General features: G+C 37.4%; 1 protein-coding gene across 2 annotated transcripts in view; it reads right to left on the bottom strand.

Annotated features, from left to right (window-relative positions):
- Nyap2 (neuronal tyrosine-phosphorylated phosphoinositide-3-kinase adaptor 2) overlaps positions 1–22,714 on the bottom strand; it is a 249,634-nt gene that overhangs the window by 119,552 nt on the left and 107,368 nt on the right. The gene's annotated exons all lie outside the window — the stretch shown is intronic.

The following is a 22,714-nucleotide window of genomic DNA, read 5'->3' as shown; positions in this document are numbered from 1 at the left end:
AGCCAGAGTTTGATAAAAATATGACTTTTTGAAATAAACCATACATTTTTGTGTTTCTGTTTTTTTCCCTTGGTGTACAACTTAGAATCATGTAGCAAATTTCTTGTAAAATACCTTGATTTTGCCTGGTAGACTGCACTTAAAAGCATGGGAAGTAAGGAGACGTTTGGTAATGCATGAATGGTAAGGAACCTATCCTGCCACATGCTCTGCTACAATGATGTTCTAGCAAAGTGCATGGGACAAGAACCCAGGGACTTAGGGAATCAAGACCATGAATTTATAGAAATCTTGCTACCAATAAATTGTTTCTATCAGGTAATTGGTAGAGAAATGACAAAAAGGATTAATCCAGTAAGGATTAGGGCTAGTGTGTGTGTGTGTGTGTGTGTGTGTGTGTGTGTGTGTGTGTGTGTGTGTGTTAAATGCATCTATTTATGTTGAAAATATTTTATATAACCAAGCAGGTAGGGAATTGCAATTCTTCATCATTTTTCATATTTTTTCTTTCTTTTTTCCAGTCCCAAGGCTTGAACTCAGGGCCGGGACACTGTCCTTGAGCTTTCTCGAGGCTACCACTCTACCACCTGTGCCACAGTTCAAATTCTGGTTTTTCTGTGTATGTGGTTCCAAGGAATTCAACTCAGAGCTTCATGTATGCTAGGCAAGCACACTACCACTAGGCCACACTCCAGGGCCTGGGAGAGTTATTTAACAAAACAAATAAGCCTTGATATTATTGAGGACTGAGTTCATATTGGGAATCCTGAATACTAACCTTGACAAAGTGTCCCTGCATTGATAGGCTTTCTACCAATAAATATGATTTCTTGAGTTAGGCAAAGAGAAGATACTCAAAAATGTGTGAGGTTGGTTCAGGATCAGTATATTAGAAGGTAGGTATACATGGTGAAAGGAAGGTAAATATGCAAGAAATAGTATAGTTGATGATGGAAATCATGGAACCTAAACCAAAGGAAGAAAGGAATTAACTTAGTAAAGATCTCTCTACAAGAAAGAACATAAAAGGCAGGCTACAATTAGATTCATTGAAGATAAAGAACAAGGTAGTAGAACACAAGAGAAATATTAACAGAACCAAGAGGAAATCAAGTTGTGAATAGCAGAATAAACTGCATGAAGTTACTATCTCAGTGCTGGAGAGGTGTGGATCACTACAGATTAGGGATTTAGGAAATGCAAGTAGGTCATTGAAGATTAAAAAAAAAGAAGGTGTTGGGAAATGAGTACACGATCAGACAAAAACATTGTGCATGAAACAAGATCCATTCAACATTGAGAATACACATAATAATGGCAAGATTCAGAGTGAAAGGGTCCCACATACTTCATATTTCATTAATGAAGTATGAAAACCAAGAAAGCTAAGCCAGTGCTGTGAAGCTCCAGAGACCAGACTTGTTTTCTTTGAAGCTGGTATGCTAGGTGCCTAGCCATATGTAGGCTTCATGAATACTAGGTAAGCACTCTACCACTAGACCACACTCCCGACCCCAATTTCATATTTTCAAGTGATTATATTATGGTTTTTGTATATGTATATTGTATATATTCAATTTATATATTTGTATATGATTTTATTAGAATCTTCATGTCACAGTGAGGCTTCATTTTTAAATTTTACAATTATTCTTTTTTAAAAAATTATTTTTATTTATTTATTGCCAGTCCTGGGCCTTGAGCTCACGGCCTGAGAACTGTCCTTGGGCTTTCTCAAGGCTAAAGCTCTACTACTTGAGGCACAGCACCATGTCCAGCTTTTTCTATGTATGTGGTACCAAGGAGACTAACCCAGGTCTTTGTATATGCTAGGTGAGCACTCTACCACTCGGCCAATCTCCTGGCCCTGCAATTATTCTTTTATAAAATTAGATAAAAGATAAAACCTGTCCCCTTTTTTTGCATCATGCATTTCTAATGAGGTTACTATCTTGCTTAAGGAGATAGAGAGAAGCAGAATTTTTTTCTTCAATTTAAATTATATATGGCCAGTAAGTAGATACTCAGTATGTCAATTTTTTTATTGCATTAGAATCTTTTTTTATCTCCTTATAAGAATAATAATAAAATCTTACCTGAAAATCTTTTTCATCCTAACTCAAATATCTAAATGTTTACTCATTTAAAAATTATGTTGGAATTTTTCAAGTTTCTTCCATTTGTGTTGCATTTAACTCCTCCCCACTTCCAATAAATACAAGATCCAATTTGATCATAGACTCCAAGGAGAGAGCCTTTTCATAAATTCATGAGTAATTTCTGATAATTAACAAAGGAGGGAGGTCACTGAATCACAAGTGTCAACCAGCTTCATTCAGCTTTGGAGAGAGTTAACGCCAACATTCTGTACACCACTTCAGGCATCTCAAAGACAATCCTTAGAAATATGACTGCTTTTTTAATTGAGGTCAGACAATGGGAAGCTTTTTCAAACCCCCAGACAGAGCACTTAAAAAAAAATTGGCATTTGTACAGTGCTTTCATTTAAGATCTTCCTTAAAAGCATCCGTTCAGTGATAAATGAGCTATTGGGTTGGCAAGCCTTTTCTTTACTGACACTCGTATTTCACAAAGTCAGGATTATGATTAGAGAAACACAATATCAAAGACAAGGCTCAAATCAGTCCCCAGAGCAAGAGTAGCTGAAATTAGAATTATCACCAGTGTTTCCTCCCAGGTACAATTTGGATTCCATCAAAAGGACAGAAGGGAATGATACACACACACACACACACACACACACACACACACACACACACACGAAAGGGGGGGAGGAGGGAGGAGATAGGGGGAATCGAGGGGGGAAGGGAAAGAGAGAGGAGATGAGGAGAAGGGGGAGAAGAAACAGAGACAGAGAGAGACAAAGTGAGTGAGAGAGGTAGAAGGGAGAGAAAGACAGCCTCTTCCTCTCATAATAATCTGAAAAAAAAAGTGTCTCCAGGTTGTCACAAAACCTCCTTAAGGATGACTCGAATTCCAAAAACCAAGCAGGCAGGAGCTTTCCCTTAAGGTATCACAGAGCACTCAGCCTCCAGTTGTAGGAAGCTGAGTTATGTGATCATGCTGAGAAAACATTTTTGTTTTTTCCTTGCTCATTTCCAGGAATCAGATTAATCTCATTAGTAGAGGCTACAGTCATGCATTTACAGAGAAGCCATGGTAGGCAGAATATGACAACCTCAAAGGCATTTATTTATGTCATACAGCCTGGAACTCATGAACACACCACATAGCCAGGGAGGCATGGCACATGTGCTGTCTTCAGATCTTGAAGTGATCATCTTAGTGTGATTTATTCAACTGAGTTCACTCTAGTCATAGAAACTTTAAAGCAGAGCATCTGTTCTTCAGCTGATGACAGAGAAAGAGAAAATGACTATTCAAGGGAACTCTGAAGACCAAACTTTTAGTACATGATAGAGGAAGTAGAGCGAGAAATGTGTGATGGTAAGAGAATTCTACTAACAACTGTTGGCCTTTGAATATGGTGGAAGAAAATTGTCCATCAAGTATAAATGGCCTTTAGAAACTGAAAAACAGACCATCTTCTATGGTCCCCAGAAAAGAATACAGTCAAGCTGACTGACACTTTGTAATTTGGTAAGACTCATGTCAGACAATAAACATGTGTTGTTTTAATCTGCTCAATTTGTGATAGTTTCTGCAGTAAAGGAAACTATTTCAAAACTACTCATTTTACTACAGCCATTACTGTAGGGACTAATTTGGGCTTTGTGTGATTGTGATTCTCTCATCATGATCTTCTAAGAGAAAAGTCTTACCTACTCCATTGCTCACTGATGACTGAGGGGTACGTACTATCTTTACCGGAAATGTCATCCAAACATCTTAATTGTTGGTTCATGAAGCCAGTCTTTCTGGGACAATGAAAAAACCCTGTTGGAGTGTCATATCATGGAGTCAAACAATCAGTACTTGTATTAGTCCCCTTTTCTATAGTTATAATGCAATACTTGAGGCAGGCTACTTATGAAGGAGATTTACTTAGTCCACAGGTTGGACTAAGATGAAATCCTAGACTGGGCAGTTCCATTGGTTCAGTCTCTCATTGGGGGCTACTGGTAACAGAATCAAAACAGAACTGTGTATGTATTAAAGAGATCACAACTCAAAATAGGAAGCCACAGAGACATGCCCCAGCCCTGCCACCCAGCATTCCAAATGACCTAAACACCTCCTGCTAGGCTTCACCACTTCAACACTCACACTGAGGAATAAACCTCTAAAACGTGAGCCTTGGAAATAAATTATATCAAAACCACAGCAGTAGCAAAAGTAGTACAGACAGTATAACTAGGATAGGAAAAAAATGCTTCCAGACATTTTCCTTGGATCATTTAAATTAGTACTAAAATGCATTAGTCAAAAGTATCCTACCTTATTTATTCAAGTATGCCTTTGTAAGAAAAATAAAAGGCCTTCAAACAATTCAATTCCACCTAATTTTAAAATCATTGGGCAAATTGTAGATCCTGGCAATCAGCCTAGTGTATGCTCTTCAGTTCTTTTTGTATTTACCTGACAATTTAAATAGAATAAATCAATGCCAGAGAAAAACAAAGGCAGAGAGCCAACAGAATTTTTTGGTATGGTGACCCCAACGAGAAATATGTATTTGCTTATATACGCATGGCTGCTTTGTTCTCAGCTTGAATTTTGAGAAAGGTCTTCATGATTACCTTGTTAATGTTTCTTATCCCTTTTTCTTTCTCATTTCCCTATCTGGAATTGTATTTATACTTCAGCTCATGTGTCTCTATTCTCTGCAAAAATACAAGCTCTATGAAACTAGAAATCTCCTTTACCTCATTTATATTACATCACAATTTGTAAGAGATACTTGACACATACTAGACAGATACTAAGGAGCTATTGAAAGGATGGATGAATGAACAAATGGATGATGCATAAGTAATGGAAAATAAGATATTCGATACCTAGGACACAAAGAATTCTTTAAAAAGGAGTGGTATGTTGTAAATCTTCAGAGGATAGGTGTTACCTAGGTGAAGAGAAGCAAGACTTCCAAGCATTTTTCTCCATGAAGATTGTAGTATTAATAAAATGCCAGAGGAAAAAAAGAGATTGGTTTCTGGAGCTCTGGTTCTAGTCTACAAATACTAGAATACAAAGGGAAAGTTGGGATGGTTGCAATTATGGCTCAAACCACCTTTTTTTAGGAAGTGAGACTCATTGCAGCACTATTTACCATAGCAAAGATATGGAACCAACCCAGATGTGTCTCAGTTGATGAGTGGATCAACAAAATGTGGTATTTGTACACAATGGAATTCTATGCTGCTGTGAGAAAGAACGACATCGCCCCATTTGTTAGGAAATGGAAAGACTTAGAAAAAATCATATTAAGTGAAGTAAGCCAGACTCAAAGGAACTTAGGCTCAATGGTTTCCCTCATTTGTCATAATCAGTAGAAACCTTGGGCTCTCCTAGCAGGTATTGGTTTCCCTCATTTGTCATAATCAGTAGAAACCTTGGGCTCTCCTAGCAGGGATTTGCAATAGAGCAAAACCTTGATACATAAGGCTATATAGTATGACGCTAAATGAAAGGACCTCTAGGATATAGAAACAAAAGCCATATAATGAATGATTGTTGTCCTTAATGTACTATATTATCTCTCATCTCTTTTGCTGTCCCTTGGTTATCTCATATTGTTACAGTATCTCACTTTGTTATCTGATATATCGGATATATTTGTATTTGGTTATTTGAAATTGGATAGGGAAGGGGAGATAACAAGATGAGGAGTGGGGGTGGGGGGGAGGGAAATGGGGGCCAAGACATGTGAAAGGATATCATTGTATGTGAATTAATGCACCTTCTAGCAGGTAAATATCATGTAACCCTTCTATTAATTACAATAAAAAATATATAAAAAAAGAGACTGAATTAAAAATGAAATGAAAAATTGGTTTCAAGAACATCACCTGTAATCTGGGATTCTCACTTTAATGAATCCTATGTTCTAAGGGAAACCACTTAACATTCTATATTGCACTGCAATTCTATAATTGACTGGTCAAAGCCTGGAAAGTATGCAATTTGTTATCTGATATTCATTCTTTTTTACACTACCACCACCATGAAGAAATAGGCTACCTCTTTCTCTCTCTCTCTCTTTCTTTCTTTCTTTCTTAACTTGCATTGGTCAATAAAGGTAATATAGATGTGATCAATTCTGTATTAAATAAAATATTAAGTAAATGTGGTTTGATTTGGCCTCTTAAAATCATCCTCACAAAGAAACCACAGCTCAAGCTGTGAGCTGTTTAACCTATACCACAGGTGAGATATTTAGAATATGTACATTTGGACCTGATTAATTGTCTGTGTCAAGCAAAACTAGTGACATGTGAGCCATTGTAATCACCTGCACACCTGAACCACTGTGTGTGTGTGTGTGTGTGTGTGTGTGTGTGTGTGTGTGTGTGTGTGTGTGTGTGTGTGTGTGTATGGCTTGAACTCAGGGCCTGGGAACTGTCTCTGAGCTTTTGTACTCTGGGCTATGGCCCTACCAATTTGAGACACAGCTCCACTTCCCCCAAACTGAAACAATAACAGGACAAAAATCTTGGAAAGAATGATATTATACCATTTGTAAAGAAATTGAAAGACTTGGAAAAATTTATATTAAGTGAAGGAAGCCAGACTCAAAGAAATAGAGGTTGCATGGTTTTCCTTATTTGTGGTCATTCAAATGTGGCTATAATTCTATAAGTAAACACAATGGATGGTAAGAGAAAAAAACCAACAACACAGGGGGACATGATAAATTATATAGGTCTTCTCTAGGCATTCGCACAGAGAGACCAAAGGAGGATCATCTTAAGAGAGGATCACATAAGCACGATAGCTATCTGCATCTGACCATATAAAATAATATTTATCCACATGAACTCCAGAAATGAAACAAGAGCTGAATTGTTTTCCTTTGATGCTTTGCTTTCATTTTCTGTTGTCTTATTTGTTCATTTACGTATCTTTGGGAGGATGGGGGTCAGGGATACAGGAATAATGGGACAAAGGGAGCTAATGCAGCATGATGCTCACAGGATGCTACAGTGAAAATGAATTATATAACTTGTGGGTTGAAGCAAGAAGGAAAAACGGGGAGAGGGGGAGGGGAGGGCTGATATTGTTCAAAAGGACATGTACTCTTGATCTGACTTATGTAAGTATAACCCCTCTGTGTTATCTTAACAATGACAATAAATAAATTTAAAAACAAAGTCTTATGGATTTTTTTCTGCCTAGGCTGGCTTTGAACCATAATCTTCCAATCTTAGCCACCTGAGTATCAGGGATTACAATCAGTGCATCATTATTATAGCAAAAACCTTACTAACAGAGCTAGCTAATGAAGGTACATGCCCTAGGAAAACTTGATTATGAACTGGATAGTGGAATTGTTTACCAATCCATCAAAATCCATCTTTAACTTACCATAGTGTGGACTTGTCCTTAGAAAAAGCTGCAAAATGTGTTGTACCTAGGCTCTAATCCCTAGAAGTGATGCTTCATGGTTGGTTAAGTAGATGGACCATAGTTGTAGACTATTGATGCCTAAAATCAAGTCTATTGTTGTCTTCACTAGGATTAACAGATTTTTAAGTATATCTGATATTTGATTATGACAGCAACTCATGACTATTAGATTAGTAATTCGAATTCTCTAAATAAAAGAGCTGTTTTATCTCCAGTTAACCACAAAAGACTAGAAGTGGAGCTGCAGATCAAGTGTTAGAGCTCTGTCCTTAAGCACAAATACTCAGAAACCCATCTCAGACCCAAAGTTCTAACCCTTGGACTGCCAAAGAAAAAAAAAAAAGAAAGAAAGAAAAGAAAACAGAAATGGAAAGACCTGGAAAAAAGTATGTTAAGTGAAAGAAGTCAGGCCCAGAGAGACATAGGATGCATGTTTTTCCTTATAGGTGGATTTTAGAATTAACTTTTAAATGTAGAAATAAACATTTTGCATGATATGCAAATATACTAACTGAAATATGCTAGATTCAAAGGAGAATTCAAGTAGTGCAATTCCTTAAAAAGGCAAAGTCAAACTTTAATGAAATAAACACCAAGAAGACGATATTTGAGAGGGTGAAATGCAGGGAAAAGGGGTAGATGAATGTAGGGGGAAAGGGAGAGAATGTACCCAAGTTCTTCTATGAAAAAAGAAGAGTGAAGAAAGGAATGGGGGAGGGATAAGTGAGAATGTTAAAACAGGGTGACATTGATAAGAGGTAACTAATAACATCCTCCAGTACCATTATGAACACTACAAACAATACCAAAGGTCACACCCTTGACCTTGCATGTGGATGATGCTTTTGGTCTTCAAAGTAGATGTATAGATTGCTCAATATTTATGCAGTATTAAGAAAGTAGCCTTTTTGTCCTTGATTGCATGCTTAGAAGTTTTGTATAGTACACTTTGGGAATAGAGTCTTGAAAACTAATTTATGCCAGGTAAAAATAATGAAAGAAAACAACTAAATCAAGAAACTAAAATTCACAAGCTTTAGTGCAAGGAAAACATTTGGCTTCCCTAGGCTCTTTTTTTACATTTATTCTTCTAAGTTTTGAGTTGCTCTGGTTAGATGAAGTTGTAAGAAAGCAGGGATTTGTGGAGGGTGATGTGTTTCTGTGTTCCACTACATGTGGAATGTAATTTAGTATGTATTAATAGCAAAAAATAAATAAATAAGACCCAGTATTAAATCACTGCCTTCCCACTTACAAAGGAAAATCATTGAAAGCAATTCATATTATCAAAACTCCCTGTACAGGAGCCATAAAATCAAAGTACTCATTCTGCTGTAAATGTATGCTCCATTGAGGTCAATTAAAGACAAGATTTATGAACACATGCAGTCACTCTGCCTTAAAAAACAGCTTCAAACATCTCCTATAAGAGGCTAGACTGAAGAACAACTCAAAAGCTGGATGCTTACAGAATGCAAAAATATTCTTAACCTCTCCTATAAGAATATGATAGAAATGGTTCAGAAGAATCCTGAAATATAGAGGCTTAGAAAAGATCAAAAGTAGCATCCAAAGGTCATTTAAAGAAATGAAATCTGATGTCTACTTTGCATCCCTACTGAGATTTCCTTTTCCTTATTGGAATGACACACATCAAATATTATTTGACACAAATCATTTATATTCAACTAAAAACTGCATGGGCAAATGACTTTTTATGGCCAGTCAGCAGTGTGCTTTGCTGCCACCTCTAATTAAATTGTATGCTGATCAAGCTTTAAAATTCAACAGCAACTTAGGAAGTATAAGGTTCTATAAAGTTAAGAGCAAACAATACAATCTCATCTTGTAAATCATGTGGAGTGTTTACTACATCGTAAACAAGGCTAGAATGAAAAGACTGATGGTGGACCAATGAAATTGTTCTGTAAGGGTTGTGAATCCCCCTGGAATTCCCTGGGCTTCAAATGCTTGAACTTCTTTCTGCCCTAAAAATGCCTGAAAGCATATTAACTCTTCATGACCATTAGTTTCTGATATTTGGAAGGCTTTGACTCATTTGGACACAAAAAGACAATCACATACTTAGAAAAAAAACATTTAATTTGATCACAGGAACAAACAGATTTAGAGCCTAAGGCAGAAAGGGTAGAAAACAACCTTGTCAAAATAGCAGAAACTTTTCATAACGAACGGATTTAGCAAAAATATTCCAGAGATAAGGAATTTCATGTGCTAGGGTACAGAGGCAGGAAGAAGTTGGATTTGTCTAGAAAAAAATGCAGTAATTTGAGTTTGCTGTGAGCAATAAATGCTGCTGCTGTGGTTCTATGGGCAGGTGAAGTCGTAAGATAAGACATGCTAAATGAATTCATCTTTATCAGGTAAAGGATAAACAGCTGGGTAACATGATCTGATACAATCATGAGAAGAACAGTGCTATAATCAAGGTACTTGAGACAAAACCCTCTCTGTAATAAATAGGGAGGACAGATTTGAAAAGGGGAGTCTGTGTGAAAGCAGAACAATTAGGCATTCTTGGAACATTCCAGGAGGAAGTGTGGATGTTCTGAGATAGGAGAGAAAGAATACCAGTGGATGGAGAGACTGAGCCACAGGGGCCCTAGGGTGTTGAGATCTACTCACTGATAGACTTCAGGACTGAGGTAAGGAGCACCACAGCCCCTTCCCTCCCCCATACACATGGCATTCTGACTGGAAGATATGAAACACGGAGGCAACAATGATGTTGGTGTGGATATGAAGACTGTAAACTCCCAGTCCTATGTGATGAGAGCTGAAGGTCAGAGACTGAGTCAGAGATCTAGAGACGAGGTATGAAGATTTATTCAGTAAAAATTAGAATGAAAGGATAGTATAATCCATGTCCAGAGATACCCTTAGTTAATAACCAAGCAGAATTCTTCTGAGATAGAAGTTAAAGAAAAAAAAAGAGAATAAACAGCAGAGAGAGCCTGCATAAACACCAAAGTACAGAGGGTGAGGAAAGATGGGAGTCAGAGCCAAAGTTCTGCAAAGAAATCCCAAAGGTTACTGATAGATAGCTACCACAGGACTTCAAACCTTGACTGAAGTTCAGGGCACAGTGAGGGTAGAGTGGGATAACAGTATATTGGGTGTGGCTGGGTCATAAGTGAGAGCAAGCACGGATGGAAAACTTCCTAGCAATCACTGCACAAGAAAGGAGAGGGAGAACACAGTGCTTTGAGGGAACCACCCGGTCAGGGATGGAATCTGAGCGGCTCTCATTTCTAACCTGACAGGAGAAACTGACGCAGTAGAAGGATTCTTTCCTGGTCTGAGGCTGAAGGCCCATGCCTGTACTACTCAGGAGTCGGAAACCTGGGAATCAAGGTTGGAAGCCAATCCAGGCACAAAAATCCAAGAAAGTCTATCTCCAATTAAGTAATGAGTAACAGACTGTGGTAGAAGAACAACTGTGTGTGAAAAAGCCAAGCAAGTCATGAGACCTTAAATTCAAACCCCAGTATTGGCACGGAAGGAAGGAAGGAAGGAAGGAAGGAAGGAAGGAAGGAAGGAAGGAAGGAAGGAAGGAAGGCAGGCAGGCAGGCAAAGAAGAGATTCCTACGAGATGGGAAACAGAAATATGAATATGAGGATAGTTTTTTTTCTGTAGTAAGGGTAGTTATTATTTCTTTTTAAAATATATTTTATTGTAATTAATAGAAAGTTACATTATATTCGCCAGATAGAAGGTGAATTACTTCACAAACATTGCTACCCCTTCTCATGTTTTTGTTCCCTCTCCCACCCCCTCCCTCATCTTGTTTTGCCCCCTTCCCTATCCTATTTCGAGTAAACAAATAAACATATATACAATATGATGATAGTTTTTCTTAATAAAAATATATTTTAAAGATTTAGCAAAATGTTAAATGCTTTTTAAAATCAGAAATACTTGAATAAAGACAGCAAGAGGACTTGAAAAGACTGGACTCAGACTAGGTTAACTCTTCAAAACTACTAACTACTGACAGTCCTGAAGAGAAATAGAGGAGAAGTGAAGACTTTGTGGAGAAGAAAGTTGAATTACAAAAGTCACTTAAGGAAGGCTGACATTTTTTTCTCCCATTTCCCCTTTAAAAATGTTATAAGATTTTAATTCAACAAGTTATTATGTTATCACCTAAATGTTTTAGAAATGATGCAAAGAAAGCACAGGTAAATCCTTAGCCAAGGGTTAGGCCATACAAACAGAGTACATGAAGAAAATCAAATAAAGGTTGGGTTTAGCATTCTTTGTCTTTGTTTCATTTGATATCACATGCTTATTTTCCTTCTTTTTCGTTGTTTTTTTGTTTCCTTTTTTTTTTCTGTCAGTCATGGGGCTTGAATTAAAGTCCTGAGTGCTGTCCTGGAGGTTTTTTGCTCAAGGTTCTACCACTTTGAGCTACAATACCACTTCTGGTTTTCTGATGGTTAATCAAGGATAAGTCCCAGGAACTTTCCAGGCTGACCTACCATTGAACTCCAAACCTCAGATCTCAGCCTCCTGAGTAGAAAGGACTGCAGGTGTGAGTCACCAGTGCCAAATTACATGTTTTCTGATATCCATTGAGCCATTATTGAAAATTGATAGTTATTGAAATTGAAGTGTCATAGCTTGGGAATCTATAGTCTCATATTTACTTGTCAAAATGTTACTGGACAAACAGATAGAGATCAGAGGAGTATGAAGCAAAATTTACCACCACCAATCCTAATTGGTAACTTTGGGGAATTCATAGGACAAAAAGATCAGGAGAATATTTGTGGCAGTAAGGATGCTATGCTATAATCAACTGCTAGGGCCACGTGTTTACTGAGGCAAGCCAGCACACTGGTCAGCATGGACGGCAAAATTAAGAAGTCCTCATTGTACTGCAATTTTAATAACTTCAGTGGCAGTGTTTTACTTGGATTTTTACATCCCAGAATTTATGCAGCCTAGATGCTACTAGATCAGAAGTATATTTTCTTATGTCTTTCATGTAAGACTCAAGGCAAAGGAAATGAGCATTTTTTTCTACTTTCAACCTAAAAAATGATCCAGCCTTGTGAAAAAGACATGAGTGAAAAGAAAGGGAAGCAATGTTTTTCCCTATTTACTGAACATTTAGATGATCATGCAATATAGAATATTACATGGAATATTATATATTACATAGAATATTATATAGAATTATAGTTCTTGCATTTCTAATTAACTTTCTATAATGACAAACTACCAATAGGTTGCTCAATGGTTTCTGAGAAAGCAATGTACCCTTATTCTTTGTGAAACTGATTTTGTCAGGACTCTTGTCTATCCCTCAAGATTCCTAGCCTCTGGGACTCCACCATGAACATGTTTTTCCTTCAGTTAAAAGCAGGACTATAAATATGATGAAGGCTCACACCTATAATATAGTTCAGTATATGTTCCACTCCTGGACATATATCAAATATAACACAAACAAGGCCACACTAAAGCTACCACCCAACCATTTTCATTGCAGCATTGTTGACCCATAGCCAATGTACAGAAACAAGCCAGATGTACCACAGTAGACAAATGGATTAAGAAAACATGGTATATACACAATGGAATTCTTTGCTTCCATCAGAAAAAAATAATATTACACCATTCATAAGGAAATGGGAAGACTTAGAAGTGAAGTAAGCCAGACTCAAAGAAATATAGGTTGCATGGTTTTCCTCATTTGTGGTCATTGAAATGTGGCTATAAATCTACAAGTAAGCACAATGGATGGTAAGAGAAAAAAACCACACAGTGGCACATGATAAATTCTAGGGGTCTCTAGGCATTCGCACAGAGAGACACAAGGAGGCTCTTCTTAGGAGAGTATCACATAAGCACTATAGCTCTGTGTATGTGATCATGTCTAATAATATTTATCCAAATGAACTCCAGAAAATGGAACAAGAGTTGTGTTGTTTTTCCTCTGATGCGTTGTTTTCATTTCCTTTTGTCTTTTGGTTCATTTATCTCTCTTTGGAAGGGCAAGAGGGGCCACAAAAATGGTGAGACAAAGAGGAAACAAATGAACCAGTGATGTTCAGTAGACACTGTGTTGAAAACAAACCAACTATACAACCTGTGTGTGGAATTCAGAGAGAAAAACTGGAAGAGCGCGAGAGAAGGGGTGACGTTGCTCAAAAGGAAACGTTCTCTTTATCTGACTTATGTAACTATAACCCCACTGTACAACACCTTCACAATAACAATAAAGGTATTACAAAAAGTAAAGGAGTGCTCCAGCTAGAGCTAATGTTCCTAACTAAGCCAGTTAACTCTTTGCTGACCAACGTGGAGATTTTCCTGTATAAGCCTGTGTTACTCCGGTGAGCTATTTGATAAAGGATCACATCTGCCTGAAGACAGAGCTGTGCCAAGGATTCTCCCATCTTCCTTAAAGGAGCAAGCTGCCATGTCCTCTACTATGGTGAGAAAATGAATACAATTCACATGAGCTGCGCAGAGGACTCCGAGACTCCAACTCCTGCTGGCATTCTGGTTGACAGTCCTAAAAGACCCTGAGTAGACTTCTGGCTAAAGCAAATAAAGAAGACATGTTTCAAGCAAACAAATTCTTGACAATTAACAAATCACCAAAAAAATTGAACTTAATGCCTCGATTAGAGTAGACAGTTAGGTTCTTTGGAGTTGCTGAACTCTCATGGAAGAATCCAACAATGTGGTTCATGAGACTGTTTAGGATTCTAAGAGCAGACACAAATTAGTCCATAACAGTCTTACCACAAGATGCTGGATTAGACCATCAAGGAGAAAGGTAGTTCTTTAGGTAAGACCATAATCATGGCAAGAACTATTTTTTAATGCATTGCATGATTAGATTTGTAAAGTGTCTAAACTCATTAACCTCGGGACATAGATAAGAGAAAATAATAGCATGTGATAGACGTTCAACCCTATTTCCATTTGAGCAGTGCCTGGTTGGAAGATGGATTTTATACTAGGAATCCAACCAGCTTCTGATTCTGCCAATCTCAAAAGAGAGATAGAGGAATATAGGCTTCCATGATCAAAACCCTCCACATCATGAAATCAACAAGAATACAGGTGAGAAGGGAGAGAGAGAGAGAGGAGGTTTCCTGAGCTTGCTTAAGACTTCCTTTGTGCTTTATTACTGTAGTGCTAAATGTGGCTTTGAGCACTTCTGGGAAGCCTGCTGGGAAGGACAAGTGCCACTTGTTATGTGAACAAAAGTACTAAGCAGGCAAGTTGCAGTTAGCTAAAGGAATCAATCATCAGCCACTGGAAAAGCCACTGCTGTCTCCTTTGAAGGCCTAAAGATTGCTGCTGGTTGAGAAAAGAAGGCCCTAGTGTTTTGGGGTTTTTTTCTCCCCCTGGGAAAAAAAAAAAAACGAGACAAGCAAATTCAGAAAAAGCTAAACAGATCCTCAAAAGTCTTACTATTTTCGGTTGTGTGTGTGTGTGTGTATGTGTGTGCGCGCACGCACGCACGTGTTAGTCTTGGGACTTGAACTTGGAGCCTGAGCTCTGTCTCCGAGCTTTTATGCTCAAGACTAGCCACAGCCTCACTTCCATCCTGGTTAATTGAAAATAAGTCTCACAAACTTCTCTGCCCAAGCTGACTCTGTCTGTAAGGCGTTGAGAGTCAATATTATTTGTTACATGCCTCTGACATCCTGTTTTCCCGCTGTCTCTCTAAATGGTAAAAGAGTTCATACTTTAAAGATCCCCTCTGCTTATCTAGGCTATATATGGATTGAGGTGGGCCAGTTGGAAGGTTTTTGCCTTTTATTCTCTCTGTCATTTTCTACAATCCTCAGACCTCCTCAGCCTCCTAAATAGCTAGGATGGCAGAAGTGGGCCATGGAGATCTGGCTGTTTTAACATTTCTTGAGGATCCAACTTTTCATTTATTTTCAAAACATAGCCAAGGAGTTCTAAGAAGTGACTGGCTTTGACAACAGCCTCCAGTATCCAAAAAATAGCCCACCCAACTCTGAATAAACAGGAAAATGAGAACACAGAGCACCTGCTGCTTGCTATATACCAAACCAGGTGTTGTACATGTTGTAAAAATGAGCATTGCCTTACTTGATGGTTAGAACCATCAACTGATGCTTAACTCATTATCACCGATCTAGCAGCTTAAAAATGAACTCCCATTCTCAGTTCACACTTCTGTTATATTAGAAGCCCTGCAAACATTCAGAACTCAAAGTCTGGGTTGTCTGTCTAATGTTTCACAAGCTAGTCAAAGTGACAACCAGTCTGGCTTCCTGAGGGGAAAAGTCATTTTGGAACTCATTTTCTCCCAAGCCTAGGTTCCTGAACTGTTGCTGTCTTTCAGGTAGGGGAGCGCTTGGCACTCTGTCAGGTTTGAGAATCCACATTACTTGCCACATGCCTCTGGCACCATGTTTCTCTACTGTGACTCTCTGAGTAGTAAAAGAAATTATACTTCAAAGATTTTCCCTGCATGTCAGGCTGTCTATGGTGAATGGAATTAGGTCAATTAGAGGATTTTTGCCTTTAGTTTTTTATTTACTTAATTATTTTAAATGGTTAAAATGAACAAAATGAATACTCTTGATAAGTACTTTGGAATGGCTAAATCGAGGTAATTATGTTCATGAATTTTTTCACATCTTTCTTTATTTCTTGGTAAGAACACTTAAAATCTGCTCTCTGAGTTTCAAGAATACAATATTTCTGGGTGTTAATGGCCATACCTATTATACTAACTACTAAGGAGGCTGAGATCTGAGAAACATCATTCTAATCTAGTCTAAGAAAATGAATCTGATCCTTACCCCCAAATTTAAACAGCAAAAAGCCAGAAGTTGAGATAGGGATCAATCATAGAGTGCTAGCCTTAAGCCAAAGAAGCTAAGCAGAAGTGCAAGGTCCTGAGTGCAAGGTCTCAATACCAATACATGAGCATGTGTGTGTGCACACCTGCACACACACAAACACACACACACACACATACACACACACACACAGAGGACAATATATCATGAGTAACATTAGTCAGTATAATACATAATAGTACCCCCATGCATTAAGTTGCAGAGCTTCTATATGGCAAAGGACATAGCTAGAAAGTTAGATAGAAAGCCCACAGAGTGGGAGAAGATCTTCACTGAACATAAACATACAACAGACAAAGGCCTCATATCTAAAATATATCTACAGCTAAAATCACTGAATCTCTCCAACACGAATCTTCAAAGAAACAACCATCCCATTAAAAGATGAGCCAAAGATTTAAAGAGAGACTTCTCTAAAGAAGAAATAAGAATGGCCTATAGTCACGTGAAGACATGCTCGACATCTCTGGCCATAAAAGAAATGTAAATCAAAGCAACTCTAAAATTCCATCTCATTCCAGTTAGAATGGCCATGATTAAGTAATCTAATAACAGATACTGGTGGGAAGTGGCCAGGAGGGATCACTACTACACTGTTGGTGGGAGTGCAAACTCATTCAACCACTATAGAAAGCAGTATGGCAGGGGCTGGGAGTTTGGCCTAGTGGTTAAAGTGCTTGCCTAGCATGAAGACCTGGGTTCAATTCCTTGGTACCACATACATAGGAAAAAAAAGCCAGAAGTGGTGCTGAGGTTCAAGTGGTAGAGCTCTAGCCTTGAGAAAGTCCAAGGACAGTGCTCAGGCCCTGAGCTCAAGCCCAGGACTGGGGGGGGGGGGAAAGAAAGCAGTATGGCAGTTCCTCAAAAGACTAAACATAGAGCTCCCCTATGACCCAGTAATGCCACTACTTGGCATTTATCCAATCATCCAGAAACAAGGACATACTAAAGCCACTAGCACAGCAATGTTCATTGCAGCACTATTTACCACAGCAAAGATATGGAACCAACCCAGATGCCCCTCAGTGGATGACAGAATCAAAAAGATGTGGTATTTATACGCAATGGAATTCTATGCTGCCATCAGAAAGAATGGCATTGCCTCATTTGTAAGGAAATGGGAAGACCTGGAAAAAATCATATTAAGTGAAGTAAGCCAAATCCAAAGGAACATAGTCTCAATGTTTTCCCTCAGTTGTAATAATTTGTACACATCTAGAACTCTCTTAGCAGAAGATTAAAATAGCTCAAATCCTAGTTACATAAGGCCATATAGGATGAGGCCAAATTAATGGACCTCCAGGACATAGAAGCAAGAGCTTAATTATGAGTGACTGTTATTCTTGTGTTGGTCTTTGGTTAATCTCATATTGTAACTGTATCTGACTTTGTTACCTGGCATATTGTATATGTTTATTTGTTCATTTGAAATAGGAAAGGGAAGGGGGGAAAACAAAATGATTAGGAGGGGGTGAGGAGAGAGAAATGAGGAAAAAAACATGAGAAGGGGTATCAATGTGTGAGAAGTAATGCACCTTCTAACTGTCGAATATAACTGTAACCCCTCTACACATTACAATAAAAATAAAAAATGCATGATAGTACCCTATTCTTCCTAATTTAATGTTTATCTCTTGATCAACCTTTCACCAGCCCTTAGTTCCTGAATACCATCATCTAGTTTCTAATTCTAAAAATTCAATGACTTTATTTTTTCCATATATTTTTATTGTAATTAATGGAAGGGTTACATTATATTCACCAGATAGAAGGTGCATTACTTCACAAACATTGATACCTTTTCTCATGTCTTGGTCCCCATTTCTCTCCCCACCCCCCACCCCTCATCTTGTTTTCCCCCTTTCCCTATCCTATTTCAAATAACCAAATAAGTATATATACAATATACCAGATAACAAGGTGAAATATATAACAATATGAGATAATTCATTATATGGCTTTTGTTTCTTTATCCTGGATGTCCTTTCATTTAGCATCATCCTATATGGCCTTATGTATCTAGGTTTTGTTCTATTGTAAATCTCTGCTAGGAGAGCCCAAGGCTGCTACTGATTATGACAAATGAGGGAAACCATTGAATCTATGTTCCTTTGAGTCTGGCTAAAAATTCAATGACTTTATATGCCACATAAGGTCATGTGCTATTTGTCTTTCTGTGATTATCTCATATCCCTTAATATAACATCCTCCAGATTCATCTAAGTTATTGAAAGTTATTTCATAGTGCTGAGAACTATTCCTCTCTCACCAAATATAGTTTTTTCCACCATCAGTTAATGGATACTGGAGTACTCTCTAGAGTACTCAGGGGAGGCATATATCTCTTTAACATGCTGATGTTGTCTCCTAGGGATAAACAACCAATAGCATGATCACTCAATCATATCATAGCTTTATTTTCTATTCTTTGAGAAACCATCATGCTGTTTTCTTAATAGCTGTATCAATTTACAATTTACATTCCCATCAACAGTTTGCAGACTCATTCTTTTCTCCATCCTCACCAGGACTTCTGTCTTTTGTTTTCTTGATAGTGTCTATGTGTACAAGTTTTAAGAACATAAGCTTTTATCTTCTTGTTACCTATATTACCTATTTTTAATTAAAAACTATGAATTTCTGTGCAGCACTAAACCAAAGCTGCATATTATTCAAGATGATTAATAGATGGTGATTGTGTATTTTAAAATATATTTATTTCTTTTTCTAGAGCAATTTGTTTTATTTTAGTTGATAATTTTTACTACCATTATTTTTTTTTCAGAAATCTGAACCTCATGCTTGCTAGGCAAATGTCCTGCTTTAACCACATCCCAATCCCACTTTTTACTTTAGTTGTTTATCACACAGGATTTGGAGGTTTACCATGGTTGTCTTCCAACCTCAATCATCCAGATCTCCACCTGAAGAGTAACTGGGATCACAGGTATGAACCACTTCCCCTTGTCTAGAAATTTTCATTTCCTTGTCCTCATTGACAGCAGTTCATTGGTGTGTCATAGATGGTGAAAAGGGGAAGGTACATTTCATTTCTCACGTCTTTATAATCATCCGAGATGTGAAGAGACAGTCTCATTGGATAACGACTAAAATCAATATTTGCCTCCTGACTTTAAGGACAATCACCTTTGCCTACCTCTAAAGACAGTCCCCTAAGCCTGCTCCTCACAATGTCTACCAACGACATTGTTGGTGAGTGAGGTATGTTTTTCTATGAGAGACAGGGGGTAACTGAGGTGAGGTTTCAAAACCACTTCCTCAGCTGGATCTCACACAAAAGGCAGAGCCTCTGGGGCTGCCTGCTCTTATCTTATTTCATGGAATAATTCTGCAAAATAAGTAGGAAGCACACTGAGCATTAAAAAGAGCAATTAAAATATTTATAGGTTAGTGATTACCAGTTTGTGCTATCAACTGATAAATGTTCAAGGTGTTACTATTGTAGAAGACCTTCACATATCAAAATATAAATATATATATTTTAGTGTGATAGAATTGCAATTTTTAAGCATTGAATTGTGCTTTTTCTTTGTATGTGATCCTTTTTGTGTTTGTTTTTCCTTTTCTACTTTTTCTAATTCTGAAGAACCATCTTGCTGTAAGTCCAGTTCTTTATCCACAGGGAATGCTTAATCCTCTGCTTAAACAGAAGCCAGTTTCCATGGAAATCATTCTAATACCACTGAATCAATATTTTGATTTTGCTGGCATTTACTGTAATATGAAAAGACGGGCAAAGATTTATAAAAGTCACTTTTATCTATATTATACTGTTGATTGCTACAAAAATTGTAAGGAAAACATATGTTCTATTATAAACTCCAGTTAGGATTACCAAGAACTTAAGATTCATCTATATATTTACATAATTTTGGCTTTAAATATATGCATGCACATTTTGGACTCAAAAGTTTGATTCCCTATCTCAGATTAGAGTCCTAATTTTATCCTATTATTATTCAGGCAATAATGTGTTACAAGTAATTTGAATATGTCTAGTTTTATAATTCCCCTTTCCTCCATTGTTCCAAAGAGAATGTAAACTTTATATACACAATCACTTTTCTATAGCCTGCTACTTATGCATCAGTCCTAATGCTCATTCAGTTCATCTGAGACTCTCATAGAAACCACCAGAGCTTTGGGCTTGCCACTGGGCCTGGGAGTGCCTGCAGACGAGAACTTCTGAATCTCCTCTCCCTTAGGTGTTTCTGTTTTTACATTTGTTTTTGAATCATTCCAGAATTCACTCAGACCCTAATCATTCAAGGATCATTCTTTTTCCTTTTTTTTTTTTTTTTTTGGTCAGTCATGGGACTTGAACTCTGGGCCTCGGTGCTGTCCTTGAGCTCTTCAGTTCAAGGATACTGCCCTACCCCCTGAACCACAGTGCCACTTCCGATTTTCTGGTGATTAATTGGAGATAAAGAGTCTTTGTACTTTTTAGTGCCTGGGCTGGCTTTGAACTGCAATACTCAGATCTCAGCCTCCTGAGTAGTTACAATTACAGGTGTGAGCCACCACATACAGCTTCAGGGATCATTCTTATAGGATGGTGTAGTTTCTGTTGGTAGAAAGGGTGATGTCTGGAGATGGGATCATGAAGTGTAAAGAGGATGGACTGAGTGTATCTTTGCCAGAAAAAAAAAACACACTTAAGGACATCATTTAAAATGTACGAAAGTCATGTCTATTAAGTATTTTGATATATTTATCAATAAACTAAACATCTATGTTGCTTTATAAACCATTGCTATGTTGTTTGTGTTTCAAATCAAGGACATGCCTGTAATCCTGACCATGAGAAAAAGAATCTAACTTACACGCTAAAAGTGTACAGAAACAATAGTCACACTAAAAAACACAAAGACATATACGTAACACACACACATGAGAGCATACACACACACACACACACACACACACACATACAAACTGTGGTACTATTACTTTTACCTCAACAAATTGGAATCAATGTATTTGAAATATGGAAAAAATGCCTATCATATATACTATTATTTGTTAAAAATGGGATGTCCTTGACAAATTGAAAGCCATGGAAATGAATAATAGAATAAATGAAACTATAAAACAGGAAACTCCATTTGCTATGATTTCATTTTGCAAATGTACACATTCATAAAATCACTCCCATGTTCACTACCCTACATGATTCACAGAATGTTTTCATACATATATACATTCATATATATACATGTGTAGATATTTGCACATATATGTATATACATATTGGCATATTGTATATACATGTATATATTATAAGATATGAGTAGGAGGAGAGTTGTTTTTGAAGAATTAATGGATTGCTCTAACTCCAGACATTTATTAGTATTATTTAATAATACACAGAAACTATTATCTTTTGGCTAAAGTCACTTGAGCACCAGAAAGAGAGAAGGGAGGAGGATGAAAGGGGAAACAGCATATTCATCTTGGCACCTTGTCTCCTGGACTACATTTGAGCTTCTGTATAAAGATTAAGGACTGAAATCAAGGAAGATTTAATGAGGAAATTGGTGCCCAGGTAGCAAAGAATTCTGCTAAGCTGAGGAAAGGACCTTCTGGCTTCCATTTCTACTACTCCAGAGGCCATGGAATCTTCCGTTGAAAAGTTAGTAATGAGCAGAGATAGAATGGGTATGGTAGAACTTTGTTCTCAAATTCAATATTGGTAACATTTTGAACACTAAGGTGTTTTTTTACATCTGATATTTAAAAATCTGACTGGCCTTTTGTAGTGGCCTCTATAAGTCTACTTTTGGACTGACTACACACATCCATAGAAGTAAAATCTTGAAACCTTGGCCCCAATGTGATGGTAAATGGAGTTGTAGTCTTTGAGAGTTAATAAAGTCTTTAGAAAGGAACCCTACTAAAGGGAATTATCACTCTTAAACTCCCTTCCCCCCCTCTCTCTTCAACCTTGTCCTACCATAATATAAGGATAAAAGGAAGACATCCCTGTAGAAGTGAATTCTGGTTCTCAGGAAGCCATGAGTCTATGAGAACATGTTACAGCATCATACACTGAGACAGGTTATAAACCTCATGGAAGACTACTTTTTCCATGTAGTCCTCAGGAATAGCTCAGAAAGGCTAACATCTCATTTATTCAAATAAAGGCTAAGTTGGTGAGATTCTCAGTTAATATTACCTAACTTGTTTATATTCGTAGGCTAGTAAGGAGGCTGAGGTATATCTGACTTGTATATTTCATAACTAAGAGAAAATATAG

Source organism: Megascapheus bottae, chromosome 21 (genome assembly GCF_031878675.1).
Source record: "Megascapheus bottae isolate mThoBot1 chromosome 21, mThoBot2.hap1, whole genome shotgun sequence".
NCBI lineage: Eukaryota > Metazoa > Chordata > Mammalia > Rodentia > Geomyidae > Megascapheus > Megascapheus bottae.
Note: the sequence above shows the minus strand (reverse complement) of the source record. Positions and strands in the feature narration are given on the sequence as shown.